This window comes from Macrotis lagotis, chromosome 5, assembly GCF_037893015.1.
Source record: "Macrotis lagotis isolate mMagLag1 chromosome 5, bilby.v1.9.chrom.fasta, whole genome shotgun sequence".
In the NCBI taxonomy this organism is placed as follows: domain Eukaryota; kingdom Metazoa; phylum Chordata; class Mammalia; order Peramelemorphia; family Peramelidae; genus Macrotis; species Macrotis lagotis.
The window spans coordinates 219,449,471-219,468,424 of record NC_133662.1 but is presented as its reverse complement, the minus strand read 5'-3'; the positions used below and the strand labels follow the sequence as shown (position 1 = coordinate 219,468,424).

Here is an 18,954-nt window from a genome sequence, read left to right as displayed (position 1 = left end):
TAACTACGGGCAAACCCAGCCAGATAGGCCGGCGTCCCTGGGCGGTTCTGCGCAAGCGTGGCATGAAGGCTCTCCACCTCCTCGTGCACGCGCTCGTAGCTCGCTACTCTCGCGAGAGGAGCGAGATTTATTCCTACGTACCGGGCCGTGCTGCTTATGGCGGCGCTGGAGAGGGGGCGCTGAGCTGTTGGGGTGAGTATGACCTCGGGCCCCCATCGGGAGCGGGAGGGGACCGGGCTAGGGACGGAGGACTAGGCTACTACTAAAAGAGGGGACTATTGGGCCGAGAATGGAGACCCCCCCCCCCGGAGCTCTTAAGTGGGGGGGAGTCCCCTCCCGTTCCTCCGCGCCCGGGATCTAGGGCTTCACCACCCCCTCGGAGCCCAACCGCCTGGGCCGCGCACCGGGCTGGGGAGCTGCGGCTGGGCGACCGGGGTCGGGCGGGGGGAGGGGGCGGCATAAGTGGGGGTGGGGGGCGAAGATGGAGGCTCCGACCGCAGCCAAGATGGAGGCAGAGGGTGCGGGGCTCGGACGCAGAGGCTGCCGGGAACTGTAGTCCAGTCGCCACCCCCCTCTGCGGCCCGGCTGAAGAATCGGAACTACAAGTCCCGGCGGGCGGGGGGCGGGGGGCGCGGCGCGGTCCTTTGTGTGTGACTGGGAGCGGCAGCGGCGGCCGAGTCGGGGCCCGGGCCCGGGCTGGGGCCGGCCCCGCCGTTCCGGCATCGCGCCCACCCGGGGGCCGAACTACGAGTCCCAGAGCGCAGTGCGGCGGCGGCGCCTTCCCTTTGTGTGGCGGCGGAGCCCTCGCCCGGACCAGGGCGCCCCTGCCCCCCTCACCCTCCCGCGGTGAGCCGGGGCGGCCGAGGCGGCGCGCCTTCCGTTCCCCCGGGCCGCGACCCCGGCCCGGCCCGGCCCACCGGCGCTCCCCGGGCACGTGGCCCCGCCGCCTTCTCCCCGCTCGGGGCTCGGGCTTGGCGGCGGCCCTGTTGTGCAAGCGCGGCCTAGCTTCGTCATTGCGCCCGCAGCCGGGGCTCCCGGGGCGGCCTGGCCCTCCCCTCTTGGTCGCCTTCCCGGGAAATCGGCTCGGTGCCCTGGCTTCTTGTTTTCGTGGCTCCTGGCCCCGGCGCGGAGTTGGCCCGGCCTGGCCCTGCTCGGCCCCCCGTGGCTCGGCCCCGGGCCCCGACCGCTAATTACTTTGTAACAATGTGTCTGAAAGACTCGGGCCCTCAGGTGCGGCTTGAGGGAGGCAAAGGAAGAAAGGGTTGCGTGGGACCCTAGTGGGTATTATTTATTCGGAGAGCTTGGGAATTTCCCAAACTGGTGGGGATAACCCTTAAGAGATGAGCCCACTTCAGTGGTGACCCCCAGTTCTTGCAAACGATGCCCGCTGTAAGCCTCTTGTTTACTCTAAAACTTCGTTCACCCGCAAAGAAAAAAAAGCTTCTTTCTTGGGAGTTCTAGAAGATGTAGACAAACTGTCGATAAAATTCTGAAGAAAGTGCAGTAATTATATTTGGGGGAGTTAACCAGATTTAAATGTCACCACATCAGAAAAACCCTTATTTTAGCATTGTTTTCTTTTTGCTTTGTTTGAGTCTTCATACAGAAATGGATGATTGTGTTTAAAATATTTGGTTATGCAGCTGCTCTGGATGCTTAGCATTAGAATGGATATTTATAGCAGCTGAGTTGAAAAGTAAAGCATCTGACTGAGAACCAGAAGCTAGGTTTTCTTTTTTTCTTTTTTAATTGTTCTTAAGTATGACCTCTAAAAAGTGTAACCATATTTTAGACCGAGAGATTACCTTAGTTTTCACTCACTTTCAGTTTTCCCTCACTTTCCCACGTCACCCCCCACCCCCCAAAAAAAAACATTAACCGGCTACTGGCCATAATTTTGAATCACTAATCTTAGGCAGAAAAATGCTCTTTGGTTGTATTCTTTCATTATAAAATGAAGTTTTGGACATATGTATTTATAAGTACTTTAAAAAGCACATTTTTGAAAGAGTTCATTATCCACTCCTATTGGCTATTCTATAAAAAAATTGAAAAAGAAACAATGGTTTATGAGATGCCTTTTGTCGGAAATCAAAGATCAAATCAAACCAAATCTGAGGAACTAACATTCATAGAGGATAATCCAGTTTGAAAGATTCCTTCAATGTTCCCAGCTCATGTGGCATCATTTAAGACTTTTTTGATTATCTTAATGTTTTCTCCCTCCTCAGATTATCGTGTACATAAGTGCTTTTTCGAGTGAACTGTTTTTTTTAATACTGCTTGCTTTCTAGCATAAATATTTTAAGAGGTGAAATTTCTCCTTTGTGATATATGGCATTTTATCTTCAACTTGTGAAAAATTCCTCTTAATACTGTTAAAAATAAGGATAAATAATTTCTCCTTTCTTGCTGTATTTCTTCCAGTTTGGACTTAATTGACCTTTATCTTCCTAATTCTTGCCTACCTCTCTTGAAATATATTCTCCAAAGTTTCCAAGAGTCTACTATTTCTAAGCCTCAAATTAACTGGAATATTCTGGATTAACCTTAATTAGAGGGACATCATATCATTTTTTACTTACAAAATATCAATCTTTATGTCCAAAGATGAATTTACTGTTGGTATGTGATTAATAAACATCTGATCTGGGACCAGAAATTTCTTTCACACTGCACCACAGTATGTATTCACAGCCAGCAACCCCTGGTTATTTGTATCCTTGCTATGCTTCCACTGGCTCAGTGGAAGAGCCACCCAAATTTTGTGTTCATATTTCTCTGTCAATTCATAGGAGGTTTTTTTTTTCATTACAACTTTGTGAGCTTTTAAGACTTAAAAGCTGTTTTACCAGCAGGACCCTTTTTGATCTTCAAAAGGCTCTTCTGAGAGTTTCTACAAATCACTACAGATGTGATTAATTCACATTTTTTTAGGTGAGGAAATAGAGGTTCAGAAAATAGAATTGCCCAGAGCCACACATCTAGTAGGTTTTTGGAACAGGATATAATCCCAGGTCTCCTGACCATTGATTTTTCCACTATGTCATGCTACCTACCTCTCACAGTCTACTATTTATTGTAATTTTTTTTTTTTTTACTGTGTCAAGAGTAATATTTTCCAATGGGGAAGTGAGAGCCTTAACAAGACTGTTAGTGAATTTAATGCTTGAGGAAGCTGCTTCTCTTTAGAGGCTATATATGGGTTGTAATGAATAGTGCTGACCTTGAAGTTAAGACTTGGGTTCAGTTCCCACCTCTTGACATCTCTGTATGACCAGTGGTAAGTCACTTCAGTTTTTCTCATCTGTAATATGAAAATAATGGCACTTATATCACTGAATTGTTGTGAGGGTCAAATAATGTTAAGGTCTTTTAATTTTTCCAAGTGATAAACTTGTGTATATACACATGTATATGTGTGTATATATGAATGTTGAGTTATGTTAAATATAACATAACTCATTCTTATTTCTGTCATGTTTGTTCCACATGTTATAATGTCCTCAACCAATTTTTAAAAAATGTTTTAAGTGCTAATTCACCATAATCAAAAGTTGTTTCAGCTGATATCAAAATAATGGTAAAGATTTGCATTTATAAACTGCAAATCTCTTAGTTCTTGGATTCATGTGACAAGGAGTCTGAAAGCTTGTCAATTTTAGAATTCAAGGATTCATTGAATTAAGAATTAGAGTGACCCTAGAAGCCATTTAGATAAAAAAAAATTTTTGAGAGCTAGGTCTGGGTTAGAGTCAGCCAGGTAGCATAGTGGACATAGACTTAAGAATCAGGAAGCCTGGAGTTAAGACGGAGCCTTAGACACTTAGTAGATGTGTGACCTTGGGCAATTCATTTAAACCTGGTAATGCTTTACTGTCCCATCAATAATAAAATGGAAGTAACAGTTACATCTACTTCACAGGGGTTTATGAGGATCAAATGAGTTGACATGTGAAGTGCATCGTAAACCTTAAAATGATATATAAATACTATTAGATGACCTTTTCAAGTCATTTTTAATAGCAGATTTGAAGTCAAGTTCTATGATTTCTAAACCCATTGTTCATTGATTATATCAACGAATTTAGTGTTTATAGAGAGTATAAGATTGATGGTCTCTGTTGGAGTGGAATGGAAAACCTTTTTCAGTTAACTATACTATTAGTGGTGTTATCACCTTACTCTAACATTGTGAACCTTCTGTGTTAGAACAATTTGAGAGGTAGTTTACTTACAGTCTGCTGATAAGTTTCATGGTTACCAACTCTTCTTTTAAACGAACTATTGGCTTGACATTTGGCTAAATTCAAATCCCTAAAGGAGATAAAATTATTCCTGTAGCACATTTGAGTGTTTCTCTTTGATTTCCCCTCTTTTCCCATTAGTGGAAGGGGGAGGGGAGGCAGCTTTCTGTGAAAGACCAGAGAGGATTGTGGACTGGTTCATTAATTCTCCAGAATTGATTGCTGTACAAATACTCTGAATAGTTTCCACAAGGTTAGATTAATGGGGGTTATGCTTAATAAAAAAGTAAATTTAATCTTTTTAATAGAGAATAAGATTTTTATGTATCTTGTTTTGATTCAAGTAAAATAATTTAATCTGTAACTTTAAAAAGTGATAATAATGGGAAAAGAGAAAAGGGTTGATAACTAATATATTAAAAGAATCCTTCATAATATTTCTGAAACTTCACAAGTACATAGTTCTCTTGTTTGACAGTGTTCTTTATGTGGGTTTATGTTTAGAGAGTCAGTGTTGAAGGTTAAAACCAGTTTTTAAAAACGATCAATACAAAATGAAATATTTGTGTGGCAGATGAAGGTTGATATTATTGTATTGACATAAACATATATTCAAGGAAGACAATGCCAAAGAAATTTTTTCTTGTAAAGATGCTATAAAACATTAAAACAATCCCTTGGTAAAATGTAGTTGTCTTGCTTAGGGAATTTTAAATGAGACAAAACAAATCTAATGCTCTGTATTGATCATACCCTTGAGTTTCAGGTCCCTTATATCCCTTTGGATAGTCGGTAACAAGAATGAAATTTTCAAATAGCATTATCTTAAATTGAGTTAATCCAGTTCAAGTTATTCAGGATTTTAACAAGCTTTCAATTATTATTTTTTATTTTATTGTCTTTGCTTTTGCTGTTGCTTGACACAAATTACCAGACTAAACCAGGATTACCACTCCCCCCACCCCTTATATGACATTACTAACAAGCAGACCTCTAGTGCCAAGAAATGTAGCACCTCCCAGGGGTACAGTGTTTCAGATCTCTGCACCACTCTTTTAGGCGAGTCACTTAACTTCTCCAGACTTCAACTCCTGATCTCTTAGATTACAGTACTGGTTTAAGGTTCCAGACAGCTGTCTAGTCTCTGCTAAGATTTTTCCAGATTGAACACTCCTAACTCCTTTAGCTAGTTCATGTAGGCTAAGATCATACTCATTTCTTTGGCTACCATATCATATCACACTGTTGACTCTGAGTTTGCAGCCCTTTAAAATCTTCAGGTTATTTTCTTGTTAGCTGTTTACCCACCAGGATTTATGCAACTGATGTTTTAATTCCTGTATGGGGCTTTTTGCATATTTTCATATTAAATATTGTCTTATTCGAGATTCTTCTCCCTAACCCCCATAATTCTAGCCTATTGATCTTTTTGGATCCTACCTCTGTCAGTGCACTCTGGTGTGTTTTGGAACTAGTATTGAACTTTAGAAGACCCAGGCTGAGTTTTGTCTCAGGATGACACATCCCTGTCTCTGAACCTCAGTTTCCTGATCTACAAAGTTAGACTAAATGATTTCAAGGTTAATTTCAGTTCTAGCACAAATACTACTATCTTCAAATATGGAAAAACATTCTATTTATATCTTTGTTTCAAGTAAATAATAAATGTTTAGGGCAACTAGATAGCCCAGTAGATAGAGCACTGACCTTGGAATCTGGAGGATTGCGTTCAAATTCGACCTCAGATACTTAGTAGCTGTGTGACCCTGGAGAAGTTTTTTAACCCCTTTGTCTCCCCTCCCCCACTCCTAAAAAAGGTTGAACAAAATAGATTCCTGGGAACTTTGTATGTAGCCTACATACTAATATCTTGCTCATAAGGATTTCATGAGAGATGTCCTCTCCTGGGGCGCCGGCCTCCCCCCACCCCATTTAAATGGGCTTTTGTCTCATCATAGATCAATTTGGAGTACCTTTTGATTCCTAAATAAAGTCAGGATGTTCTGTTAATAATAATGAAAATGTTATATTAAAAGGTATTGGGGCGGCTAGGTGGCATAGTGGATAAAACACCGGCCTTGGAGTCAGGAATACCTGGGTTCAAATCCAGTCTCAGACACTTAATAATTATCTAGCTTTGTGGCCTTGGGCAAGCCACTTAACCCCATTTGCCTTGGAAAAAACCTAAAAAAAAAAAGGTGTTGTATTTACTTTCTATTCTTAGATAAAGAAGATGTTAAGCAGAAAAAGTTAATAGGGGCAGCTAGGTAGCACAGTATATGGAGCACCTGGCCCTGGAGTCAGGAGGACCTGATTTCAAATTTGACCTCAGACACTTAATAATAATTACCTAGCTGTGTAACCTTGGGCAAGTCACTTAACTCCATTGCCTTACTAAAAAATAAATAAAAATAAACAAAAATTTTAATAGCAAATTATAAAAACATGGTAAGTAAACTTAAATCTTTACAGGTTATAAATTAAGAGTTGTCATAGTAGCAAATTTATATTAAATATTGTACCACATTGTCCTTAGGCCAATATACTATTTCAATATAGTAAACTGAGTTTATAAAACTTGAGTGGATTTCAGATTAGGCTTCTGTCTTTGAATCCTTTGGGATTCAAGAATCTAAAGAAGGGAACTTCTGTCTAGAAAAGTAATAACCATACTCACAAATACCAAATTTACAGCTTTTCTGGTTTTATTTTGAAAGAATATACTTGGTAGAATTATAGAACTGTATTTTACAAGGTAAAGTTAAAAAGAATAGAAAGAAAGTAGAAGTCTTGCTTTTCCAGAATTTGGCATCTGACTGGCAAGCTGAGATGTAAACCTGAAATGGTTAATTAATAGTACAAAGCATCATATAATTTAGGACTAAAATGAATAATACAGAAAATGAGTTGATTGTTCAGAGGAGGGGAGGAGACAAGAGTCTAGGTGGATTGGATCTTGGTGATTCTGAATAGATGGGATGATAGTGAAAAAAGCCCTGAATTTAAGGCTTAGGGTCAGGAAAACTAAGTTCAATGTTAGCTTGAAACTCTTATTAAATCATAAGGTCTTGGACTAGTCACTTAGTTCTGTCTCAGTGTCCTCATCTGTAAAATGAGACTTTGGCATTTTACTCATGAGTTGTTGTGAAGAGCAGTGGATATATATCCAAAATGCTAGGCACATGACCTGGAACATAGTATGTCCTCTGTAAATGTTGTTATCTTTAGTGTTTGGAGTCAACAGATCTGGGGTTAAATCCAAATTCTGCCTTTTATTTGCTTGATCACTTTTGAACAAGTTTACTCATTTATATAATGAGTCAGTTGGACTAGGTGCCTTCAAGGTGTTTGTTTTCCCACTCAAAATCTGTCCTATCATAGGAATGTCAATAGGAAAAGAAAATGGAAAGATAATACCCAAGGGGACAATTTCATAGAAACTTGAAGTAAGCCAAACTAGGAAAATAACTTTTTACAATAACAATAAAGGAAAACAGCTCTGAAAGACTTTGGGATTCTGACTAACTTCGATCCCAAAGGACCAACATTCAGCTATGTTATGGAATAGGACATAAAATTTCAAATACAGCCAAATGGAGACTTGGCTTTATCTCGATACATACATTTATTACTAGGAAAAAATTTTTACTTTCAATTTTGAAATAGAGCTAAGGAAGGAAAAAGGTAGAAATAGAATGAATTGTATTGGGGAAAGGCTTGAATTTTTCTGGAGAAGGGATGCTTACTCCAAATGAAATTTGTTGGATTAACAGGGATTTGTAAAGAAAGAATACATTAAGGAAGCTAGGTGGCGCAGTGGATAAAGCACCAGCCTTGGAGTCAGGAGTACCTGAGTTCAAATCCGACCTCAGACACTTAATAATTATCTAGCTGTGTGGCCTTGGGCAAGCCACTTAATCCTTTTGCCTTGCAAAAACTTAAAGAAAGAAAAAGAAAGCATACATATAATAGAAGCGGATTACAAGAATTAAATAGGCCTGTAAGGAGATGTGGAGTTTGAACAAAGTTGAAGAACTATTCCCTTTAATTTAGAAAAAGCCAGATATCTTATTGTCTGATCGTGTTACCTCTTAGAATTCTTGTCTCTTCTCTAAGGATATGATTTCTCTAATCACACCCAGTTTGGATCAAGGTACAACATGGAAACAAAGTAAAGACTGACAGAGTGCTTTCCATGGTGGGAGGGAAGTAAGATTGGGGCGGGGGGAATTGTAAAACTCAAATAGTATCTTTAATAAAAATTAATTTAAAAAATAAGAATTAAATAGCTCTGGCAGGCAGGCTGTTAGCCTAGATACCAAAGAAAGTACAAACCTTAGAAAGCTCTCCCTACCCAATGTACAAGTATTGAAGGAAAAGCCACAGATATCTAATAAACAGTATTGCTATTACCTAAGTACACAAGCCAGTTACAAAATAGAGTACTCTGGTGAAGGGGTGATCCTTACCAATTCCAGGATAACATTAAAGAAGAGGTGACATTTCAGTTGGACTTTTAATTGGGGATAGGAAGTCACTGTACTAAGAGTAAGAATATTGTGAAAAAGGCTTGGAACTGGGGCCAAGTAGGGATCTTATCTGACCTGATGTTTGTCCTCCTTTCTTCTGTAAGAAGACCATGAAAGGCGCATGTATTGAATTTTAATGGGGGGGGGGGGGCAGCCGTGTGCTAAGTCACCAGCCTCACTTTCTCCTCTGGAACCTTTAGGTCCAGTGGCCAGATATAAAACAAGACAACTGGTGATGGTCCTAGATGTAAGCCAATCAGGATAGGATAATTCAAAGAGCAGAAGAACCTAATTTGATCACAGTATAGAGTATATGTGGATTGGAAAGAGAACAATGTAAGCATGTATGTGCATATACATGTTTGCATATAAATAATGCTTTAATGTTTACATATCACTTTACACATATTTTATTTAAATAGGAAGGATGTCTAATTTTTAAGGGCAAAGAAATTGTTTTTCTTAGCAATTTATTTTGTTCAGTAACCACTTGAGATATTTTAGCAGAAATAGGATGGTTTAGAGGAATGGTGTAGTCCAAGGGAAAAAAGAAATAATTATATTTACAAAGTGAAATGGTTAATATATTATCCTTATTTTAAAGGTGAGGAAATTATTTGTCTCAGATTTCACTGCTACCAAGTGGCAAATCAAGGATTCGAATCAAAGTTAGGATCACTAACTGAATCCAGCATGCTTTCAGTTATACTACATTATCTCTATATTTAGGGTCCTCTGGTCTAACTTCAAACACTTTTCTTTCACCTTTATGATTCAGTTAATTGGCAGTACCATTTTTCTCAGTTACCCAGATTCAAAACTTAGTTGTCTGTGTTTTTTCTCTATTTTTTGGTTTTTGGTTTTTGCAAAGAGGTGTGACTTGCCCAGGGTCACAACAGCTAGTAAGAAGTGTCTGAGGTCCTCCTGACTCCAGCACCAGTGCTCAATCCACTGCCCCACCTACCTGCTCCTGTCCTCTACTTTCTTGATGCCAGTCTTTAAAGGTGTATATTTCATGTAAGTTGACCTGCATCACTTTTTCTCACAAATTCCTATTGCTGTATCTGAATATGTATGTCTTATTCTGTACCCCTTATCCAATGTTTACCAAAATGTCCCCCAGATGTATACCTCATCAAAACTATTTGCATAATAATACTAGGTTCTTCCAGTTTCTAATATGGCAGATATCAAGGGATTAACAAAAGTTCTTTGGTGGAAGAATCCTTGGTCATAAAGAGCTTATTATTGGATTTCTAAACCAGAAAAATTGGGAATTGCTTTAATCACCTTCTTAGAAGAGTTGGGTATCATGCTTTAGAAGTCATAGTTGTTCTGTATTGATCAGAATTCTGAAATCTTTCAAAATTACTTCTTTTACATTACTAATCACTTGTTATGAAGCAGTTCTTGGTTGATAGAACTTTTGCTACATTTAAAAAAATAATTTGTATAGGAGTATTTTCATTATTAATGTGAACTTTCTATTGGAAAACAGGAGCTATTTTCATACTTAAATTGATGAACTAATGCAGTTCTCATCATGTGTACCAAGTCTCTTTCCCCCAGTGAAATCCAGTGACTTCCTCTTACTTCCAAGTTAGAATAGAAAATGATCTCTTGATTTCTAAAGTCCTTCACAAACCGAATTTTCTTACCTTTCCAGTGTTCTTACACTTAGACTCACAGTGATGTGTTGTATATGCTCTATGATCTGTCATCATTGACTTTATAAATTGTTTTCTATTAAAAATTCACCTTTTCCTCTGATCCTCTCAACTCCCTCATACTACTTCTGACTAAAAGAAAGAACAAACACAATTTGTGTAGTTAAGCAAAATAATTGTCTCTTCAGTCTACATCCTGAGTGTTCTCCTTCCCTATCAGGAAGGAGGTTGGTGGGCAGCATGTCCTCTGGATTCCTGGTTGATCATTCATAAATCTCTAAAAGTTGTTTGTCTTTTTGTTGTTGTATAATTTGTTCTCTGGTTCTATTCCTTCACCCCAGTATCAGTTCCTACAAGTTTTTCCTTGTTTTTCTGAAGCTGCTTTGTGATTTCCTACAGCTCAGATGCTAGAATTTGTTTAGTCATTCCCCATTTGCTGGGAACTCCCTTAGTTTCCATTTCTTTGAATTCTGCAAGAGTTGCTATAAATAGTTTTGTACATATGTGTCTTTTTCCTTTCTCTAATCTTATGGTGGTATAGACTTCATAAGGAGTGGTATTATTCAGGCAAAGGATATGCTTTCCAGAAAAACTGGATCAGTTCACAGCTCTACTGACAGGGCATTAATGTACCTGTTTTCCCATTTCCTTCTATATTATTTATCCCTGTCAGATTTTTTCAGTTGTTTGTATTTACATTTTTTGTAATTATTAGCGATTTGGAGGATTTATTTTTTCATGTGGTTATTGATAGCTTGGATTACCTTGAGAAACTGCCTTTGTATTTATTAAAAAATAATTATTGATTTAATTAAATTAATGCAAATATGTCTGCTTTTTGTTATTAAACCTAGTTTATTTTTTTTTTTAAATCATGTAGAAACACCTTGACTATCTGGCCATGGGGGGGAGACTAGTAGCTGAATTCGAATCAGGATTGCTCATAAGAGCAAGATCTTTCTGATATGTGCACTTTTGCCAGATGCCTCTTGTTTCTTCCCCTAATGCCTTGGAAATGAGATTAGAGATAAGGTCTATGGATAGCTGAGTGCTGGCTAAAGGGAACACGGAGGGTGGTGTTAAATATGTGCTACATACTGACCCTCCTCCCAACCAGCAGATAGGGAGGACCTAGAAGACAAGACTGGAAACAGTAGGGTCCCTGGACTCAATAGACTCAGCTAAATGTCAATAATATCCAGTCAAGCTAACTATACCATGGTGCAGCACTCCTCAATCTTCAACTGCCACTTTGCTTGTAAATATGGGAGTCAGCTTGGGGGTTGGTTCTTTGCACCAAAGGAGGCCTTGTGAACATAATAACGCACAATTCCCATGAGCCATGGACATTGGCAGTTCAACGTAGGCACTGTGGATGTGCAAATGGCAGGGTACATACTGTTACATCTTCTCACCCCCAACTAGTTTCCTTCCCTGAGTAGCCCATACACAAAAATGATCGACTTGACCTAGGAAGGGGAATGGCCCTTTACAAGACCACTTACCCACTTTTATTGTGTCCACCTTTTCACCCAACTCTTTCTTGTAGCTCCAAGGAACTGTAGCATGCTCAGTGACCCACGCTATGGTTAAACTGTCTCAGCAGACAGGTTTCAAGCCTCTTGGTCAGTTAGGAGATGCCTACCCTACACATGTGAAAACTACCCACATACAGGGCAGATGAAGCAGACACTGTGGAGCACTTGTAGCTTGGTCAGACATCAGAGATGCCAGGGTTATCCAATTGCCTTGGCTTTTGTGATGACTCTGGAAGAGAGAGTGAGCTTGACAACTTTGTGAGGCTGAACTTTATACAATTCTGCCTCACTTAAATTCAGTTCACCTAAAAGGTTGCCCTCACCTCACCATGTGATCCTGGGGATAGAGATGAGGGACTGAGTAGTTCTTAGACTACACTTCCTTTTGGCATTCCCCTTGAATCAAACCTGAAATCAAAACTCAGACTCAATCAGATTACAGTGCCAAGAGATTTTTAATCACAGAGAGCAATATTTCACTAATCACAACTTGGGACCAGGATATTACTTGTTTTCTCATGTTCCCCTTCCATAGGAGTAGGGAAGCTTTTTCCTACCAGGGGTCATTTGGGTATTTTATAACATCATTCTTGGACCATACAAAATTATCAGCTTGAAAATTTGCCCACCGTATTTGGTCAAACATTTAATTAATTCACCCCAAAAAACTCCTAGATTTATTAAACTTCTATGGTTGCCGTTTCTGCACCTTACCAAATGATTTTGCAGGCCTCATTTGCCCACAGACCAGATGTTCTCTGCCCTAACAGTTAACAATGAACAAGTATAAAAAATTTCGTTTTTCAAGTAAGAATAATCATCTGGAATTTCACACATATCATGAACCGCTGATAGTTGGCTCAAAAGCCCATTTACCACCCCCTAGGGCAAAAATAAATATTTGAATCTAAATTCTGGCCTTATTTAATTGCCAAAGTTGTAACTTTAGTCTACTATTTGTTAACATATAGTTTTGGGGTGGCTAGGTGGTGCAGTGGATAGAGCACTGGCCCTGGAGTCAGGATTACCTGAATTCAAATGTGGCCTCAGACACTAATTGCCTAGCTGTGTGGCCTTGGGCAAGCCACTTAACCCCATTCCCTTGCAAAAACTAAAAAACAAAACAAAAACCCAGTTAGTTTTATTCTTTTCATAAGTGATAGCGAGATATATCCAATGAGATTTGTCCTTCATTCTTTTATTTCCTTCATTCATTGCTTTATGTTGTCAGCATGGCTGTTAAGTTCTTATGACTGTATTCCAGTAGAGAGTCCCAAGGAACCTTTCAGGTAAGGATAACTTTTCTCCCAATACAAGTTTTGTCAATGTCCACTTTAAGGCTCTCACTTATTTAAAGCATGAAGCAGACTTCTTACCAGACAGATGACATCAGTTTTAGTGCAATGCATTTCTAAATTACCTTAAATAAAAAATAATTTTATTCATCACTTTGGCATTTTAGACAGATTTCATCCTGGACTAATATTGAATACTAACATTTATATAGTGCTTGCCGTGTGCCAGGCACTTTACCTGAGTCCTTTATAATCATGTGATCCTTTAGACAATCCTATGAGATTGGTGCTTTCATGATCCCATTTTTCAGATGAGGAAAATTGAGGCAAATGAATCACACAGCTAATAAATTTCTACGACTAGATTTTAATTCAGGTTTGCTTGATCATTTTCCAGCATCCGCATTAAGTTCTGATTTACTACAGTTATCCTAATAGAACATATCACATTATGATTTAGTTTCAGAATAAATGTCCATCAAAATAAATCTGAATTTAGAATCACTAATAGTAACATTAAAAAATCTCAGTTTTTCCCCAGGACCATTAGTTGTCAGCATTTTAAATTTTTGAATCCATTCTTGTCAACTCATTTTCCAAGACTTCGTAGTCCTTTAAATTTTTCATAAAATTTTTTATTCCTTTACAGTCACAACAGGAAGTCAAATCAATTCCTTTTGTCATGTTGTGAAAGAGGAATTAAAACTAAGGGGGGGAATTGAGTGGAAAAAATAAAAAAACATAAGTTTTAAAAAGTGAACATGTAGATAGTTTGCTCTGCATTAAGACTTAAGTTTTTCCTCTGGATGTGGATGGCAGTCCATAATAGGTCTCTCAGGATTGTTCTTAATCTCTGAACTGCTAAAAGGAGCTGCCTCTAACATAGCTGATCATCTCACAATGTTACTGTTAATGTGTTCAATGTTCTTCAGTTCTGCTCACTTCGCTCAACATCAGTTCATGCAAGTCCTTCCCTGAAAAGCTACTTACTTTTGAAGAGAAAGAGGATGCTTTAAATTTTTCGAAGTCCTTTAAGCATAACTAATTACACTTAACCATAGAAAATGACTTCTTTACCAGTCAGTTAATTTAATAAGCTCCTACTCAGTTCGATATTAGATAGGATAAAAAGTGAGATCAGAAATTTTTCTTCTTCAGTTTTTGTTGGCTTCTTTGGGGGGTATTTTTTGTTTTGTTTTTTGTAATCTTAAATTGATGGGGGGGGGGGGATCCTGAAGAAAAACTTTTGCTTGTTTTGTTGTTTATTCTTCAGTCCTTTTCAGTCTTGTCTGGCTTTTTATGATGCATTTGGGTTTATTTTTGGCCTAGGACTGAAGTGGTTTGCTATTTCCTTCTGTTTCATTTTAAAGATTAGGAACTGTGACTTGCCCAGGGCCAAATAACCAATAGGTGTGTGACATCAGATCAGGAAATTGAGTCTTTCTGACTCTAGACACTGCCTTCTATCCATTGGGCAACCCCAACAAACATAGGATGGTGGGGGTGGGGTTGAAATTCTGGTTCATATTCCAGTGTTCTTGCTGAATAGTTAACAGGCATTTCTCTAAATTTTTCTCAAATCCTTATTTTTGTGAAAAAGCCCTTTCCAAACTCCAAACCTTTTGTCATAAAACCTCATATGATCAGTGCAGAGGAAATTACCTTTCTTTAACCTTAGCGTATAATCTTCCTAGCTCTACTTACTTAAATCTTCTCTCAAAAATTTTACCTATCATCTTTGAAAGCAACATTTCATTTTATATTCCTGAGTCTTTACCTTTTTAAAAATTCTTCACTGAAATGTTGGGTAAAGTTCCATTTTCTTACCAACTACCATCTTTTTTTGTGTTCCATTCTTTGTGCAAAAATGGGAAAGAAGCAGTTTTGGATTCTGGACTTAATCTTTTTATCTGCCCTTAGATTTGGGGAGTAAAACTTCTCCAGCCACTTCACTCCTGGAGGTTGGGGGTCTCTGAGGGCAGGTGTTCTGGGAGGGATGCACCCATCCTTGATTGGTCTCCACCAAGTCCTTCAAAAAGAGAAGATTAAAAGCAGTTTATTAAAAAAAATAACAAGGCAAAAACACACTTGTGAATTGACCACAAGGACCAGTTCAGTTATCTGCCTTTGTAATTTAATTCCAGTGGGTTGGTTTGTGCTAAAATGCTTAAATTTTATATCATCACAATTGTGATTCTCTCTGTCCTTCCCTTGGTCATATTTTGGCCCAGTGTCTGGCACCCATTAAGCACTTAATAATTGCTTTTTTCCTTTGAATTCTTTCCCCATCCCTATTTCTTCAAGGTAATTTCCTCTTTGTTTCTCTAATTTACTTGTGGATGTTTCTTTTTTCATGTACCCATTTGGAGTTTATTTTTGTATAGAATGTGATCAGTTGGTCTGTACCTAGTGTCTATCAAGACTGCTTTGCAACTTTCCCACAATATTTTGTCAAAGAATGAGTTATTGGGCAGTTAGGTGGCACAGTGGATAGAGCACCGGCCCTGGAGTCAGGAGTACCTGGGTTCAAATCTGGTCTCAGACACTTAATAATTACTTAGCTGTGTGGCCTTGGGCAAGCCACTTAAGCCCACTGCCTTGCAAAAAAAAAAAAGAATGAGTTATTAAGCCAATGTTGCAGCATACTGACCTTGCTGTTCTTTTTTTAATGCTATTTTATTTTTTCCAGTTACCTGCAAAGATTGTCTCAACATTCATCCTTTTGCAAGCTTTTGAGCTCCGTATTTTTCTGCCACCCTCCCTTCCCTAACTCCTCCCCATGACAATAAACAATCTGTTGTAGGTTGTACTTGTTGTACATGTTCAATCCATACTAGTTGTGTTGTGAAAGAAGAATCAGAACTAAAGGAAAAACATAAATTTTAGAAAGTGAACATAATCTGTTCTGAGGGTAGTTCCAGATTGCTTTCCTGAATAGTAGAATTAGTTCACAACTCCATGTCCCAATTTTCCCTTATCCTCTCCAACATTGATCATTTTCCTTTTTTTATCATGTTAGTTGATGTGGTGGTATCTCAGAACTGTTTTAATTTGCATTCTCTAGTAGTTTTAATATCTTCATCTGAAAACTGCCTGTTTGTCTCCTCTATTTATCAATTGGAGATGGCTGTTGTGTCTTTTCATTGACTGGATGCTTTCTCTCTCACCTTCTTCTGGCCTCCTTGAAATCCCTCAGAACTCAACCCAAATCCAACCAGATGTCCTTTCCCTGTTCATTCCTCCACCACCCCCACCCCGCCCCTTCATCGTCCCTTCTGAGATTCCTTCATTAAAGCTGATTGTCCCTCAGCTCCCCCATTAGAATGTGGGTTCATCAAGGGCAGGAGCCATGTTTTTGCTTTGATATGCCCAGCACTTCACTCATTGCTTGTCACCTGGTAAACACTTAATAAATGCTTGTTACCTGACCAGACTAGTTTCCCTATCACCATTTCCTTCCTGCAGTCCATTATTGTTCAGTCATTTTGGTCAAGTGTGATTATTTGTGACCCATTTGGTATTTTCTTGGCAGAGATATTGGGGTAGTTTTTCATGTTTTTCTCCAACTCATTTTACAGATGAGGAAACTGAGGCAAACAGGGTTATGTGACATAGCTCAAGTTGGGAACTCAAAAAGAAGAGTCTTGGGGTGGCTAGGTGGCCCAGTGGATAGAGCCCCTGCCCTGGGGTCTAGGAGTACCTGGGTTCAAATCCAGCCTCAGACACTTAATAATTACCTAGCTGTGTGGCCTTGGGCAAGTCCTTTAACCCCATTGCCTTGCAAAAAAAAAAAAAAAAGCGGAGTCTTCCTGCCTTCACACCTGACACACCTTACTCTCTGGCACATACTTTTTATGCCAATGGTACTTGGCCTCCTGGCTTCCATCTGAACAAGCCACTCTGATGGGGCCATTATCTTTGGTTCTCCCCATGCCTGGAGCACTCCCTCAGCCATTCCACCTTGTACTGGAAGCCTTCTTTTAATTCTAGTGTCTTCCCTCTGTTAAATCCAGAATAAGTAGGAAATAATTATTTGTTTGCACATTGTTGGCGGGATAGTAAGATCCTTGAGAGCAGGAACTATCTAGCTTCTTTGTAACTTCATTGCTTTACACTATTGCTCACTTTTGTGTGCAAATTTTATTTCACTCAGGTTGCAAGTTCTGATGCCTGAGACCACATGGAGAATGGTGATAGAGACCTGACCTGACTTGTACCTAGTGAAGCTGAAGTCCTTTTTTGTTATTATACTGAGTACCTTTCTTTCTTTCCCCCCCAGTATGAAGTGTAACAGAACAGACTTTACCACCTGAAACTGCTGCTTCAAGTTCAGATCAGGCAAGGAACACGCCTCGTTTGTAACAACCAACAAGACCAAAGAAGAGTAAACTTAAGCTGAAGACACAACACTTGATCTGAAACAAGAAGTTTGTGCCTACTCAACAGCTTCACAAGAGCACTTCCCAACGCTGCTAGTAGTCTTTGTTTTCTTCAGTGCTGTACTGTGAGATTGATTGCCCGCTGCAGCAGCAGTCGGATCTCTATTAGCTTGGTAGATCATTTCCTCTCGCTCTCTCTCTTTTTTAAAAAAAAATATACTAGAAATTTTCATCCTTTGAAACGTGTGCTGAAAAAGAAGAATCAGCAAATACTACTGAAAGTGCAATATTTGATTATCACTGCGAGGTAAGTTTGTGAAGAGTACTTCCATTATTAATCTTCCAAAAAATCCATTTCATTGCTAATTTTGAAAATGATCCAGTGCTACATAAACTACTTGGCATTGTCTTCTTGTGATGACACAACTTTTTCTGCTCATCTACAAAATAATAATAATTATTTATCATAATATATCCTTCCAGAAATCTTCTGGAACTTGGTTGTTGTGTTAAACTCTCAGCTACTTTCTTGTTAGTTCTCAGTGTACTCAATATACCACCCCTGTCATCCCCGCATTCCACCCCCAGCAGTTTTAGAAAAAGAACATTTCTGGCCACCCTGTCTTAGATGGGGGGGGTGACACATTAGCATTGTAACCTTTTTTGATAGCTCAGTCTCTCGAGTAGAATCTCCATCTGCACGATTATTACTGTTAATTCACCTTACTTGTTTAAAGAACAGTGGGGTATCTGGAGAGGGGACTGCTTTATCTGTCTGAGTACTTAAATACTAATCTAGATTGAATAGTGTACTTGAAGCAGGTAGGTGGCGTAATAGAGCATCTGCTCTGTAGTCAGCAGGACTTGAGTTGTTTTCTGGCTTCAGACACTAATTACCTAGCTATGTGACCTTAGGCAAGTCACTTAACCCCATTGCCTTAAATAAAATAAAACTCAAGTACCTTGTTTAGAAGCATAGGAAGGATGAATGATATTGATTTTAAAAGATTGTAGACACTGGGTTTGTTGCAAAGGAACTTGAAGTTGGCATCAAATCTGATCTGCTTGTGGGGATTGATGTTTGCCTTGCTTAATATTTTGGTTCTAAAATGTGCCTCTCCTTCTCCTCCCCCCCCCCCCCCCCCCCGAAAGAAGATGTACTCTGTAGAATTCAAAGGAGGGAGCAATATTTTTTGCTCTGGATATTATTTTTTCTCTTGACAAGTGGTAATAATCAGTTTTTAAAACTTGTAAATGTTGGTAAAAATGCTTGTCTCTGGATTTCAAAGTAATTTTGTG

General features: G+C 39.2%; 1 protein-coding gene across 3 annotated transcripts in view; it reads left to right on the top strand.

Annotated features, from left to right (window-relative positions):
- The first annotated feature begins 88 nt into the window (after positions 1-88).
- The window catches only part of CSDE1 (cold shock domain containing E1), a 52,007-nt gene continuing 33,141 nt past the window's right edge, over positions 89-18,954 (top strand). For all 3 annotated transcript variants that reach the window (XM_074188500.1, XM_074188499.1, XM_074188498.1), the window contains exons 1-2: positions 89-192; positions 17,556-17,962. The gene's annotated coding sequence lies outside the window, so the exon portion shown is untranslated. The remainder of the gene's footprint in view (positions 193-17,555; positions 17,963-18,954) is intronic.